This window comes from Stegodyphus dumicola, chromosome 3 (genome assembly GCF_044657685.1).
Source record: "Stegodyphus dumicola isolate Sdum_Otavi_A_Nest chromosome 3, ASM4465768v1".
In the NCBI taxonomy this organism is placed as follows: Eukaryota; Metazoa; Arthropoda; class Arachnida; order Araneae; family Eresidae; genus Stegodyphus; species Stegodyphus dumicola.
Genome location: NC_140770.1, coordinates 240,741,844 through 240,758,506, shown reverse-complemented (window position 1 = coordinate 240,758,506; position 16,663 = coordinate 240,741,844). Strand labels below are relative to the sequence as shown.

Here is a 16,663-nt window from a genome sequence, read left to right as displayed (position 1 = left end):
GTTCACTTTTCAAACTGTTGCCACAAAATGTTAGAGTCGCCCTGCATTATATTTGAAGAAATTAAATAATGAAAAATCTGCATAAATGATTGTCTATTCCTCGCATTGTGATAAAACAATGGTACATAGAGCCGTCGAATTTTGAATGACGAAATCCTACTGCGAATATGGGCATCTGAAATCCCAAATTTGGAATTTGTTTTATTATAGATTTTATATTTTGTAAAACTTTAACGAATTTTTGATTTACAAACTCAATGCTTTAAAAGCGAGAAATGGCAACGTTATATATAAAAAAATACTTTTTATTGTATATAAATACCAGCTCGCGAGACTGTGTATATCGGAAATTCTAAAGATATGCTTAATTTAACATTATTTTGCGATATTGCTCTTGAACTGAATTTTATGGTTTAAGTGCAAAGAACATGATATTTAATAAATAAAGGTAACACTCAAAACGTTAAAAAAACGCCCCTTTGGACGTAATTTAAAATCTGAAACATTTCAGATTTTTTTTATGATTTTTTAACTATAGGGAACTTGATTAACTTCTAATTCCTTTATTATATTATTCTAGAACAGAGATAAATTGGCTGTTACAGAAATTTCTGGACAGTTTTCACTGATTTTATGATTATTTATTTAAGAAAATTCAGAATTTCTCAAATAAACCTATAAATTCATAACTATATCATTTAATTAGAGTTACTAATAGTTAGAGATAGTTATAGTTCAGCGGAGACATCTTTGGATATGAAGTTACAATGTGGATAATGTTACTAAGATATGTGATTTAATTGTTGTCAGACTTCCTTAGTAAGATACATTCCGCAATAGAAGAATAGGAAGGATGACCTCGTTCGGTTACATTAGCTACACATAATTCACGTGATCTGTGAGGTTATTTACATTGTTTACATTAACTATACATAATTCCCGTGATCTCTGAGGTCATCGGAATGTATCTTATTTAAAAAAAAATCTCAGCTAACATGCTACTTTATTTCAGTTCAATAGTTATTCTTGATCTGTTTAATTACCTTTGTTTCATTATTGAGAAATGCTACAACAATTTATTTTGATTAATTAGAGCGATATTAATTAAACGTTTTTAAAAGATGGTAAAATTTTAATAGTTACTTTCTATTTATCAAACAAACACGAATCATTTAAGTTTTGGGATTAATGATCATTTATGAACAATTTTTAAATAAAATTAGGTTTTGGCTATAAATTTATTTTATTAGTAACATATAATCAATAAACTACTGTAAAATATCATGAACGAAATTATTTAGAAACTTAAAATACTGAAGAATAATTTTATTAAAAACTCAACTTTTTGGCCTCAGAAACTAATAAGTTTCCAATAAATTTAACATAAAATATGGATTCAGATTTTATTACTCAAAATTTATAATGGAATATATAAGCGTTTTTAAATTTTAAATTATAAATAACTTAGAATTTGAATTAATTTGCCAATACACTTTTTTTTACAAAACGCAAGGCTAATTTTTTACGTTTCTTTGCATAGTCATCACTTATATGAAATAGTATATAAATTAACCAAAATAAACAGCTGTCGGACATTTGTTTTAATATAAAATATTAATAAATTTAAATTATCCTCTGCGATTGTTTTTCAACGCTTCAATCATCAATTATCTTTTCGCATCACGGAAACTCGAACCTTCTTTCTCACAGGAAAAGAGACATGTTTCCAAATCATGTTGTTTGACCAAAAGATTAACTTTGAAGTTATGACAACAGTGCAATGAATTCTACTTCACAGAATCCTAGTTGCATTGGAGATTTGAGAAGGCCAGATTATGAAAAACATGTTTAACCAATCAAGAATGGTTCTTTACATCAATAATAAAGTATGTTCAAAACTAAAGTATATGACATTATCATTCATATCAGAATTGCTGACGTTATAACTGATGTTTTACTCAAAATAATTATATTGTTAGTCAGAAATCTTTTAACAGCACCTGTAGATTTACTTTAATTCCAAAGTAAATCTTCCTCGCTTGCATTGCTATTAGAAATAAGTTAACAACTTCTTCAAACAGCAGATTTTAAATAGTTTTGTAAAGTGAATTCCGCCGAGAAATTTTTATCTGATTATGTATAAGGCAGCGCTGCAATCTGTCATTATAAAGTGTTTTAGGACACTGTGAATATCCAAGTGAATTAATTGACACAAAGCCCTAATCAACACACTACGGAGAGAGTAATAAAGTCTCATGTTGAAATGTTTCATTTATAAAGAATGTAATCTTAACTAGCCCTTCAAAAACAATATAATCACACATTAATTCTAAGTATGTTGCTTTATTTAAACTCTTTTAATGCAAACTGAACTTCCTTGCATATAGTGTAATAGCTTTAAATATTATTAAAATCTTGTAGTTTAAATGATTTAAATAGATGAACATTAAGGTATTTGTGAATGGCAATATTTGAAACCAGACTCGAGTGCACGTGCGACTCTCGCACGAAGAATGTAATTTATTTTTTTAAATGTTAGAATTCTTTCTTCTTCTTTTTTTGTATGTCGCCATTTGAATGTTAAATAAAGTTTTTTTTTTTTTCTGTGTTCCATCATTGGAGTTGCTTCATATTGCCAAAGAAGTATCACAATACTCTTAAATATAATTACCAGAGAAAATGGATATTATTGTTCAAATAATGGCAAATTGATTCAAATTTATGCACTGTATTACGCAGAATTTATAAGGTATTTCTCCCACTTCCCTAGCATGCCTTCGTGGTGTAACGGTAGCACGCTGGGCCGGTATTCTAGAGGTCCGTGGTTCGATTCCCGGCGAAGGCGGTTGCTAATTTTTCCTCTCTGTGCCTCTAAAAAAAACCTAATGACTCTACAAATTAACACAGCTCTTTTAATTACACCAGAATATCGTACACATTTTAATACTATTCAAGTTCTATTACATTCCACATGATCTTATTTTTTACTTAGAACTTCAGACACAAGTTGAATTTAGTGTGACTTGCAGATTAAAATTGAACGTACTGAAATTTTTGCAATTATGTTATATTATTAACATGTCTTTATAGCTTAGTTTTCTATATAGAAGTTCTTCAATTATAAGACATTAGGAGATAAAACATTTTTAAATGCAATACATCTATATTTATTTTTATACCTTGTTATGGAAAATAATAGTTACCTTTGGAAGAATGAAGCTCTAATACAAACTGAATGTTCTCTGAAATGTCAGCTAGCATATTTACAGGGACTATGATATCTTCGAGATTTAAAACTTTTCCAGATATATATGAAGTGACTGCTCAAATTTTATATACTGGAAAAACCACATCCTACGTAAAACCCGATGCTGAATGAACATCTCATTTGATATAAATCAACTGTTTGTCACATTCTTGTAAGAAACATATACGCAAGGAAGATGTTACTCACTAGTGAAAATCTTACTAATATCTTTTGTAAGATTCACCTGTTTGTTTCATCTAGATTCACGATTATTTGTGGTTAGATATCTTCGAGAAGGAATAAGCTAAATCTGCAATACAAATCACAATGCAATGGATGAATTAGTCAGCGTAGACAACTTTGGATACACAGTACAATGGATAATGTTAGCAAGAGATGTGATTTATGGACAAAGCATTAAAATGTCGACCTTGCAGACAGGAAACGTATAAAAATTGTGCGGAATGTAAATAAAAGAGAACATATATCATAGTAAAGAAAATCCTTTGGAATCTGAAGCTGTAACATGCACATCCTGTGCTGTGCTTCGAGTTCAGAGGTAAAGGAACAACGGAAGTAGGTTTATTTTTTTCATTTTCAGAAAAATTAATATACATCACATGCTGTTCGTTTTGAAACTGGCGGAAAATAAGGTAACTGCTTGAATTAAAAAGCAGTCGTATAAACTACCTCATTTATCATTCGTAACAGAAAATTGAGTATATTAATCGAATGAAAAACAGGTCAAATAAACAGGTCAAATGCAAATAATGCATCATTTTATTTATGATAAAAAAATACTAATATTTGATTTCTATTAATATTATGCATATTTTAGTTTAACTAAGTATTATGGCTATAATACCTAGTCAAACTAAATAATGTTGATAACAATGAAAATTACTATTACTATTCGATACTGTTCTCTATTGTGAAATTCGCGGTTTAAAATCTTCCAGTACATGAAGATCGCATCGATTAACTAATCATAATCCCGTAGGGTTATTAGTTTTTTCATGCTGGATGCATGTAAAATATGCAATGTTTCTTCAGGATTCGAACTCTGGACCTCCGGAATACGCGTCGAGTGTGTTCCAACTACACCACGAAGGCAAGCGGAAAAGAGGGAGACAATACCTTATAATACTTTGAGACGATATTTATTGTTCACGTTCCCCAGATATGTAAACAATTTAGAACAGTTTAAATTTTCTTTTGGATTTATTTTAAATAACTCGGATTTATTTATAGATTAAATTTACTAATTTAATTTTACCTTGTATTTAATTAAAAGAAATTGAATTAAACACGCAATATTGTTGCAAAATCCATTAAAAGACCTTTTTTTTTTTTAATCTTTCAATTAGGTATTTAAATCACAACTATATTATTCTATCGACTCTTTTTAAATGTTTTGAAAGTAGCCTATATTGCAATATTTGATTTAAAATAATTTTACAGATCTCAACAAATTACAAAAGTACGATCATTTATTGATATAACAGCTACTACACTTCTCTAAGAGAATGCATTCTGAATAATTTTGATTCATGTAAATGAGTAAACACAGTTTGATTCTTGTCTTTAAAGTTTAATGATTATAAATGAACAATTTTTCTATAGAATAAGAATATTTAATTATAATAATAGAATAAGAGAAAAAAGGTTTTGATAACAATATTCTTGATTTCTTGACTTAAAATAATTCTGGGAATCGATAATATTAACATATTGTGAAAGCAAAATCTAGCGCAGAATGGCAAGATATGTTATGGTCGATAATTAGTACATAAATATTTTATTCACAACAGTGTACGATATTTGTTGCTCTATTGAATCTTTTCCCTAGATGTTAGTAATATTTCTCACCAAGTGGGCTAGTGTTGAATACATTTTACCAGTGTAACACATATTTATGTCATTTTCCCTAAACACTATAAGGTATTTTCTCCCTCCTTTCTGCATGCTTTCATGGTGTAAAGGTAGCATATTCGGCGCGTATTCGAGAGGTACAGGTTCGAGTCTCGGCGAGGGCATTGCTAATTTTTCATGACTCTTGCTTCAAAATCCTAATGAATCTGAACTAAAACGGTGGTAGATGATGATTCTTCACCACCGGGATTTGGCAAATGTGTCTTCTAATACCCAGTCGCCCTTTAAAAGGGGGAATATATAAGGTATTTTCTCCCTCATTCTGCATGCTTTCGTGGTGTAACGGTAGCACACTCGGCGCGTATTCAAAACGTCGAAGTTCGAGTCTCGGCGAGAACATTGCTCATGTTTCGCGTCTCCAGCATCAAAAATACTTAATGACTCTACAACACAATTTCCTAAAAAAGAACATTTGCTCGTAAAATAACACTCTTATGCATTCCCATAAGTCGATTAAAGAATTACCAATTCTGCATAAATCTGACTGTATATCTCTATCTGTCTGTTTCTTTTTTATACCTTGGTTGCTAAATTAGGGAAAATATTACGTTATCATCAAAATTTAAAGTGCTAAAAATCCTTTCTCTCCTAACACATACGTATTTGAGCGAAAGAACTCAGTGGCGTCACAGTATTTTAATAACTACCGCAGACAGAAATAGTAAAACCTTTAATAAAAATTGTCCTAGTTAAACGGTAATTTCAGTGACGTCAGAAATACAAAACTTTGGTAAAACACAGCGTTCAATGATAACTTCTTCTTCAGTGTCTTTCCAAGTCTGGAAGAATTTCTATACCTTTACGCAACTTCGTCAAACATCTTTTATTCGGACTTTCTCGTACTCAAAGAGAAGCAGCAATGTGGACTGTTGACGAATTGGGCTGTCATACCGTGGATGTCTCTGAGATCACTGATTACTGACAAAAACTACCGACACTGACAAATCACTGACAAAAACTACCGACAAATTCTAAAGGACCATGTAATCCAGTAGTTCAAATACTGCACTCAAAATGAGGTCCTTATATCGGGATAATGATATTTCCGTTCACACCGGCGAAACTGATTACACATTTGTTTAGAAAACATGAAAATGAGCTTTAGCTTGTATAGTTTGCACAATCCCTTATTCTGAACTCAGTCAGCCTCTCTGGGATATGCAGAGGAGAAAAAGGGGAAGCTGGAAAATGTTTTCGCCCTCATCCATAACGAAAGGCACTATCCACTGTACTTTGTAACTATGTTTTGCAGAAGGAAACGGAAAACAATATCTGTGAGAAATTGTTCAAGACTTGGATCAAACATTTCAAACAGAATCGCTACATACTAATCTGCAAAAGAGAATTCATACGGTAATAATAAAGTGTTATACACCAGATACATATATTTCAGATTCGTTATCCAAACCTTCCGTGCCAAACGTTATCCAAATTCCTATTCTGCAAAAATAGAGTTTTAAATTATCCTTATAAAACATAATAATCCTCTCATTAATTCTAATAAAGCTACTCCTAATCATAGATAAACATTTTTTTTTTTTTTTTGCATATGAAGATTCCAACATTATTCAATATTATGTTAATTAAAAAAAGGTTTTATCTTTTTATTATGAATTTACTTGGCATGACACTTTAATGTATACTTTAATATTATACAAGGAGTAGATTTACATCTTATCTAACGAAATAACTCCTTTTACTATAGTTTTAGAATTCAGTCTTAAACAAAATATTTTTAACAAATATATCTGCAACAAAAGTATGTCTCAAGGATTATTTAATTCAGTTTATGTAAGTACATTTTACGTGTAATCAATTAGACAATTTCTGTTACTATACATATTTCTAGACTTGAATTTAAAAGAAACCTATTGGTCATATAGGTTTATATTTCATATATATTTAGAAGCATATATAAGTTTTGGACCATTCACGAAGTAGCTTCGAAGATGAGGTTCATTCATAGTTGGTTTAACACTGTGCTGTAATTGTGTTAATGAACCTGAGAAAAAAGAGAAGGAATAAATTCACAGGCCCTACATATAGAAATAATGCATATGCATGGTAATTACATTTTTAGAATAGCATGTGAGCGTAATGTTTAACTCGATGGTACGTGAACTTGCGTCAGCGGAGACTACACAATGTCAGATATAGTAAACTAAGGTAGATGAGAGAAAGTAAGATTATGGTTTAATTAAAATCTTATCTTTTTATAATTGAGTTCATACAATATTTGTGTCTGCCTACATTAATGTAGGAGGCAGAGTATTATTATCCGGTGTCATTCACACTTCTCCTTAGGTACTCAAAACTTTGTTAAATCTGGGTGATCCAATGAAGTAATATTTTTGGCCCTATTAGGTATTTCTTCCGCCTTCCTAGCGTGCCTTCGTGGTGTAGTGGTTCTACACGCTGAGCCGGTATTCCAGAGATCCATGGTTCGATTCCCGGCGAAGGCGATTGCTCATTTCTCATCTCTCTTGCTTTAAAAAAAAAAAAAAAAAAAATCCTAGTGTATCTACAATTTTTAAATACCAAAGCTGATAGATATTTTGCCTAAAAATGACGAAGGGATAATCATATATAGAGATAGATCTTTCGTAAAAGAGAAATAGAGTAGAGGGAAATTCAGTAAAACGTAAGATTTCTAAATAGATTAAATTCTAGTTACTTATAGAATTAGAAAACAACTTACAGGTATCTCTTTCAATGAGATCGACTTCACACAAAGAAAGCTGTCTATTCATTGGATTTGATACACCACATGCAACAGCCACTGATTTCTTAATACCATGTTTGCATTTTTTATTGATAGCAATAAACAAGAAATTTGTTGCGACGCACATTTGCATCTTATAGTTATACTTCTGACGCTGTTATTCTCGATACGAAAGGGGGTCATCGTGCAAATTATTAAATAAGCAGAGTCATAACGAAAATGCAGTTTTACGGCGGCCACTCCCCTCCAACGTAACGTTTCGTTGCGTCGTCTAAAACGGGTCATCATGTCAATCCTAGTATTGTTTCTGGCCATCGGCCGTCATCATTAGCGAGATGATGGCCGCCACGTGATGAGAGAGATGCTTATTTTGTGTCATCCACCAGCATGCGGGACACAAGACTGTCACTCAGCAAAACAGCTTCCCTGCTTCACAATTTGTGCTTTCTCATGCCTTTCAGTAGAAGTCTTTAAACTGATGTACTTTATAGTTACGGAACTGTGTAACCCACATTCCGCGCGATAGCAAAGATTAGGGTCGTTGAGGCAAGAGCTGCGTTATGAATCGAATGATCATGTGATGGAATTTAAACTGTTTCAAACCTTGAGTCTGGATTAGATGTACAAAAGAGTTAGATATGAAACGTATAAAAATCATATGAAAGGGGGGAACTTAACGCATACCTTTAAATGTGTTCCATTTACCACAAAGATACTCTATATATTATCTTTCTCTGACAAACTTCAAGTAAAAGCCAACAGATTGGTATTTGTAAGCATATCATATTACATTTTTTAATTATATATAAATTTAAAACTGTATATTGCCTATATTAAAATCAAGCACAATAATCATTGTTTAGATAAATCACTGCGATCAATCATTATGTTTATTTTAGCAAAATTTCTACATTTTAATAAAGAGCAAAAACAAAGCTCTTGCTTTAATGCTTCGTAAAAGCTTACTGTGCAATCCTTTTTTTATTCTTATCCGGTGTCACCGGATAATTCTTTTTCCTGATATTTTGGCCTTTCATTAAGCGATAGGTTAAAATTATTACACTCTTCTTTATTAATTTTCTGGAATGAAACTTGATTGAATTCTAATACTTTTCAGGAACATGATATAAATCAGAAAACAAATTCTTTCAGAAATCGTGACTATCAAAAGAATTGAACATTAGTGGTTCCTGTCACACTGAGCTACTCAAAACTGAAAGAGCTGGCTGCAATGGAATTTCTAGATTCCATTTAACTTTCTTGATTTCTCAATGCGTAATACAAATACAAGCAGGTCCTTCCAAAGACATCCTCTCCCCGTCGTTTAGAAGACATTCAAGCGTTCTGTCGTCCCACTCTAACTTTCAAGAAAGACAATTACCAGTTATATGCTTTGATTTACGCAGATAAATTAAATCTCGGTTAATTCTTAATTTATGAGTATAATAAGCGATGAAGATTAGAAAACAGATCCTCCTAGACGGTATAGTGGTTAAGGGAGCCTCTTCGGTACCTAAAGGCCCGGGTTAGAATCCCGGAAAAGGCATTGATGTTTATAAATGTATAGTGCCTTTGCGGCATGGGGCCAGTCTAAATATATGGCGAACTGAAAGTCCTCTAGCGGGGTTTGGTGGCAGTGGAGAGGGCTCGGAGACCCTCCGACCCGTCGGGATGCTGTTCCTCAAAATTATGATGGAAGTAGACGTCCAACCTCCTGGTAGGGTACGAACTGCGCCAAATTTGATCGAAAATCCCCGTCCCCCTCTTTTTTAATCCACGAACTGCGCGACGTTTCCTGTCCCTCATTTCTTTCCAAGAAGATTGGGTGCTACAAGAAGTCGTTTATCGCCATTAATGGGACATTCTATTGAGACTGCAAGCCTTTATTTTCGTTTATCAATATTGTAAAAATTGTGCATGTAAAACAAATATTAATTTAAAGTCTGGCGTGTGCTAAAAAATAAATTTCTTTTACACTCATTTTAAAGATTTATGATGCTTAAAGGAATGATGAGCCAGATCTTTTTTATTCTCTGTAAGAATTAAAAACTTCCAAATTATAGATTTTAGTCGCTGATATATATATATATCAGTTTTGAATAGTAAAATTGATAGATTAATGACATACACAAAACTGATACATAATCAACGTATCAAATATCGGATTTGTAGCTCACCTTAAATAAGTTTCTTGTCTAGATAAATATTAACAAATCTTCTTAGACAGCAGAATGGTTTTAACTTTCAAATTTACCATTTTAGGTAAACAGTTCTAATTTAATTATAAAAATTATCTTTATTAAATCTAAAAATTGGACTTCTTAAGTCGTTCTAAATTCACACTAATATTATTGCAATATATTCCCGTATTAAGCTTTCCATTTTTAATCATAAGTTATTTTAAGGTTATTTAACTTTGTTACAAATTCCATATTTTAATACTAGAAACGAACTTTATTATATTTAATACTAGAAACGAACTTTTAACAAATTCCATATTCTAATACTAGAAAATATTTATTCTGTTTTCCACCTGATGTACTTTGACATACATTTAATTTCTAATACACATTTAATTAATAAATTGATAATTATGAGCATCAGAATTTTTATAATTAACAAAAAAAAAAAAAAAAAAAAAAAAAAAAAATTCAAACTCCCTTATATTCATATCCTGGGATTTTCAGTCTCCCTTTTAATCCATTCCTTTTTCACATATTGTTGCACTATACTCAAGTTTTCATGTATGTAAAATTTATATAATTATGAATTTGTATTGTATTTATGCCAATTTATATTTAAATGATAATTTTTACAAATTCTTGCTTCATGACTCTAGTTAATAGAAGATGTTTCTAACGCCTTGGCAAAGCTTAATCTTCAGCATGTAGCTTATTTTCCAACCTAGTTTCAGGCTGACTTATTTGTAAAATTAGTTACTTGAAATTATTTGTTAACAAAGATGGTCGCTAATCACGCTAATAATATTTCTAACTGTTGTAATTTATAATGTAACGAGTTCATACGATTTATAATATAATTCATTTATAATTTTTTCAGCAGTATTGAAATTAATAGCAGATACTGATAATGTTATACATTTAGATTAGAATGATTTAGTTGCCATTGCCTTCTTCACTCATGCTTTTATGCTACTTCCTAATATTTCATAATGGCATACAGGTAAGTTTAACTTATTCATTAAACATGTAAATCTCTAATTCAGCTCACTTTTGTTCTTACGTGTGCTGTATCTTCTATTTTCTTTAATATACTGTTCAGCCTAATTTCAAAAGGTCTTATGATTAAGCGGAAAAGTCACTAAACATTGGTAGTTCGACCCGAGTTTCTAGTCCCAGTGATCCCCTAACTCTTTCTTTTTTTTTTTTTTTGTACTTATTTACTGTGTAAAAATGTATAGTAAAAATTTCAGTTCATGAAGTAAAAATACTTTTAAAATTTATTCTTTAAAAATATTGCAAAATTTTTCACCTTAGCGTGTCTTTTTACAAATCTCTCTGATAAGAAAAAATAAGGAAAGAAATTAACTTCACGTTTCGGTGATTGATACCTCAGTGCAAATTATGTGTAACTTTTTCCAAAAGCATAGAGTTTATATGGATATCAATAAATTATGGATTATTTCTCATCTAATTTTCTTAACATTTTTATTCCAGAATTTTCCTTTCACACTGTAGTGTTTAACTTTATGCGTTTTTTATAATAATTTACATTTGTTTATAATTTTACGCGAATGAAAGTGATTATTTAATTGTATAAGCTTTGCTGAAAGATAAACGAAAAAACAAAATTCTATCACTTGCGGTCAAGAGAGTGTTTGATGTAATAATTATATATTTTCTTTGATAGTTTTTATTTAATTTCTTTCATTTATGCATTACTACATAGTTCTTTTCAAAAAATATTTTTCTGTGCCGCTATGTCCGTATTTCAGTTTCAAGGAATGCGTGCTCCGTGTAGGGTATATAATGCTTAATAAACTTATGATATGAAAGAGATCTAAATTCTCTTCTCATTTCTGCTGTATTTTTTAAATTTCAACCCCTAAGAAATTTACTCTAGAAATCTTAAACACTTATTTCCTGGAATAAATTCCAGAAAGGATTAAGCATGACTTAATTCGCAATAATAATAAAAGAAGGCGTTATCTTTGTTGTTGCCGAAGCTTAGTTTCTCTAGATTGGCAACAAATCCACTATTCATTTATAAAAAATATATTTCTTTATTTTTATTTTCCTCTTGGCTACAGTTGGCTTCGAAAAATAAAATTGTAACCCTGTGGCCAACGGGGGAAAGAAATTTTGATCGGCGCAGTTGGACTATCTCAGGACGAGGGGGGGATTTTCATCAGCGCTGTTGGAGTACACCCAATATTATAATATAAAATACGTAACGCAATCTGGATCAATTTGACTAGGCTATCGTGTTATAACACCTGTTTAGTTACAAATCCTAGTGAAAATTTATTTTGGAAAAATCGCAAAAATTGAAATCGTACACTTTTGACTCACATTCTCAAAAGATATTGGAACTGTTTTATTAATTGAACTACTCCAGCTGCTAAAACTTTCATCTACAAAGATAATACACCAAATAATTTTGGCAAAACTTTCTCTTCTATTTTATAGTAGTAACTACTGATGAGTGAACATTTTTAAAACACTATGCAAAATATCTCGGATTCTCTTGTAGAGACATTAGGTATTTTTTTTTGGAAGCAGGCAAGATGAAAAATGAGCAGTCACCTTCGCCGGGAATCAAACCACGGGCCTCTGGAATACCGGCCCGGCATGCAGAACCACTACACCACAAAGGCACGCTAGGAAAGCAGGATGCACTTTCGTGTTTTTTTTTTTTTTGTTGTTGTTGTTGTTTTGTTTTTTGATTTGTTTTGTTTTGTTTTGTTTTGTTTTGCACTGTCATTCAAAATATTTGTGCTCTTTAATTAGGGTATAGAATAAATATTGTCATAAATGCTTAATACATTTTCTGAATAAAAATCATTTTTTTATACTTAATATAAATGTTTTTTTAATTATAATTAATTTTTAACATCATTTGCATCTTATGAAATTTAGTAGAGTGAAGTAAAATAAGATAATTCTATCGAAGTTGGCAAAGCTCCTGCTTAAGTTGCACCAATCATTTTTGCAGAATTCTAAGCTGCCCTTCTGTCTACAACTCTTGCAATAAGACATTTGGCATTCTCTGCACAATCCACCAAATACCCGCTGCTGCAGAAGTATTCAATCCACTTTGTTTTTACACTTCATAAAAGGCTTTCTTTTATATGTAGTATTTTGTTAGACCTTATATACTCCCCTTTTTAAAGGGCGACTGGGGTTTTTAGGGGACCCAATCGCCAAATCCTGGGTGCGGAGAGTCCTCATCCAACACCCTTTTAGTTCCAACGCCACTGTAGAGACATTAGGTATTTTTTTGGAAGCAGACAAGATGAAAAATGAGCAACCGCCTTTGCCGGGAATCGAATCACGGACCTCTGAAATACCGGCCCAGTGTGCTGACCACTACACCGCGAAGGCAGGCTAGGAAAGCGGGAGAAATACCTTATACTCTTTTACAAGCTTACTTTTATTCAAGAGTTTCATCAAATTATACCTATGCAAAACATGATGAATTCTCTTTTAAACATCTATGAGAATTTTAAATTTACTATGAGAATAAGAATTATTGATTCCGTAAAAATGTTTCTCTTTGACTCAAATTTCCTTTTTTATCACATTCGAAAGGAGCAATTAACCATACTTAACTACCGTACTGCATTGATGAAACACGCTTATATTTTAACTTATTGTGTTACACATGAAGCAAATATTTGAAGAAAGTCATGTTTATCCTCTATCCACTTATTTCTCAAGTCGAATTTGACTGTCACACAGATGTCTTTATAGCATTTTTAATAAAATCTTAAAGACTAAATTGAGTGTTTTATTATGATGTATGTACTTTCTGACTATAATCTTCTAAAAAGAAAACATTCGTAACTTATTACGAAGAAAATGCTGCTTATCTATGAAATTTGATTTCTAGTTCAGTGCTAGCATATTACTAATTTTCGCTTTTCTAATGCATTGCATATGTGATGAATACTCAGTTTCAAAATTTTACTTTTAGTGAACTAAGGTCATGCTTTAATTTTTATTAAATTATAAGGTATTTTTCTGCCGTCTTTCCACGGGCCTTCGTGCCGTAACTGGAAGCAAACTCGCCGCGTAATCGAGAAGTTCAGGGCTCGAGTCTTTGCGAGGGCAAGAGTCTTTTTGACGTCTCCTGCTTCATTATAGCCTAATGATTCTGCAACATATCATATGAATATTTAAAGAAATGTCTTTTTTCGGTTAGCTCAGTTTTAAGCATTATTTTACTATCACACAGACCTCTTTACTGTGTTTTTAAGTAAATTCTCAAAGGCTGAATTGAACGCTTCATTACTATTTTTTAAAGATTCTGGATGTACTCTACTTAAAAGAAAATGTCCATAACTTATAAGCAAAATAATTTATACACGTACTTTATTGTATTCTTAATTAATTTTCAAGTTCCTGTTTATCTGTAAAATTTGATTTTTAGTCAAATATTTAAATGATTATTACTTTCGCTTTTCCAAAGAATTTCGGAATCACATATGTTCAGTACATAAAATTCTCGTAACATACTGGTATTACTACAAAATATAAAATATGTAAATGTTTCCTAATCATTTATATATTTGTTTCTTTCCAAACATGTACATGAATATCTAGTTTAATTCTGCAATGTGTATTTTCCTATAATACAGCTAAAATTTCGAGAGAAAATTTTTAAATAATTTCATGTTCCACGAAATTTACGTATTTGCGATATCACTGTGTTTTTGCAAACGTTTTGAGAGCTCTCAGTAGTCTTTTAGACGCTTCGAGACTTTTCTCTTTGCTCTAAAGTATCAGAAATGCATTGGAATATAGTCAATGAATTTCTGATACTTTTTCTGTTAATTTTCAGCTATGAGTGATTTACATACTTCAAAAATATATTTATAGATCGTTTATATTGATATCAGTGATATGTTTCTTAGCGGCTTGGGAAAATAAGTATTTATTTTACTCACATGAATGAAACTGATGCTTTCTTAAAATTTTATTATTAGGAGTATTAGTCAATTACAACATAATGCAGGATTTTTTCTAATTATTTAACATACATATGAACTTCAGCATTCCAAATTTTTCACGTCAATGTAATTTTTCCTATCAGTAGTCAGAAGATCAGAATGAAATAAATGCAGGATAATAGAATGAAATAAATGCACTTCAAAACTTTTACATAAAGTAAAAGTTTCGAAGTGAAAAAAGTACTTCTGATCTAGAGAAGTAAGGTGTGTAAATATTCTTTAAATATGAAGCTTATTTTGGAATGATATTGTATATAAGGCGTAAATTTACAAGAAAAGAAATAGTGAAGGATAACTACTTGTATTCTCCAAAATCTGGATGGTAATTATACAAAACTAATTATATCGCAATTCTCCATACAACGTGGTTCTAACAAAGATAATATGTCAGCAAAGTGCTTGCAACTAGGTGAGCACCTGATCTTTGCTCTGACAAAAGTTTAGTAGAATTGTAAATTCTACACAAGAGCGAATATCAAATGTCCACTTCCAGTTTCAGGAGATTGCCGACGTATTTTCTTTGTCTTTTGCTTGCTTTCTTGAGAAAATAAATACCACATTTGTAAAATAAATAAAACGAAAAAAAAGTAAAAACAACTCTTTTAAAACAAAAAGCGAAGAGGAAAAGTTAAAATTGTGAAAACAAATAATACTTTTGTAAAATAAAAAAGTTTGATCCGAACACCATATGACTTACTTGTACGGAATATTAAATTATAAGTATTTTTTGCTGCATTTCATTTAAACCTATTTCCTCGACTATTAGAGATAGATTTCTCATTCAATAAATTCAGTTCTCACTTCGCGATAAGGCAAAAATGTATAAATTGTTAAAACATCTTCATTAAAAATTGAAACACATAAAAAGAAAATAAAACACCCAATACAGTTAAAAGAATTTAAAAAAAAATACAATTTAAATTAGAGTTTCTACTCAAAAATAAACAATTCGGACAGTAGGCAACAAAGCAGATTTTTCGGTGCACAAAGCTGAAAGTTTACTTTCGGTCCCACCCGGCAAAAAACAACTAAGGTGCAAAAATTGACTTAATTCACTATTCAGCTACGTTTCATATGTAAACAAATATGGCTGCTATGGTAAACAAAAATTAGGCTTAACCGAACTTAAACAACTTTAAAATTAAGTTAGAAGCCAAACAACAAAAAATCAGCTTATATTTTCAAATTTTTCACAGGCCTAGTTTCGATGGTTTTACCGAACCATCATCCTCAGCTGCAAAAGCGTAAATGAACGAGGTAAGATATAACGATTAGATAAGATAAGAAAGCCTGGACAGGAGATAAACTACTGGCGTCATCTGTTGATGAAACCAGAATTAAAACATATTTTCTTTAAAGGCTGAAGGCAAAGATCGTTTGGAATTAGGGTCATTAACTAGAACAGAAAGATTTTTTTGAATGTGAAGTGCCTCTAGAAAATCCAGTTCACTAATGGAAGATTTTTTTTTAATAATTTTGGCAGCAGAAAAATTGAAAGTGTGATTTTCGGACCAACAATGTTGGGCAACAGATGACTTCTGTGCTTCCATTTTTCTACCTTTGCAACATT

The 16,663-nt window shown here is 31.1% G+C and overlaps 1 protein-coding gene across 3 annotated transcripts in view; it reads right to left on the bottom strand.

Moving 5' to 3' along the window:
* Positions 1-16,663, bottom strand: part of LOC118195687 (uncharacterized) — a 154,810-nt gene that overhangs the window by 63,171 nt on the left and 74,976 nt on the right. The window contains exon 1 of one of the 3 annotated variants that reach the window (XM_035367017.2): positions 7,878-7,896. The exons of 1 other annotated variant lie outside the window; for it this stretch is intronic. The gene's annotated coding sequence lies outside the window, so the exon portion shown is untranslated. Of the gene's footprint in view, positions 1-3,203; positions 3,224-7,877; positions 7,897-16,663 lie in introns of those variants that run through there. One more of the 3 variants, XM_035367016.2, reaches the window with a different exon arrangement.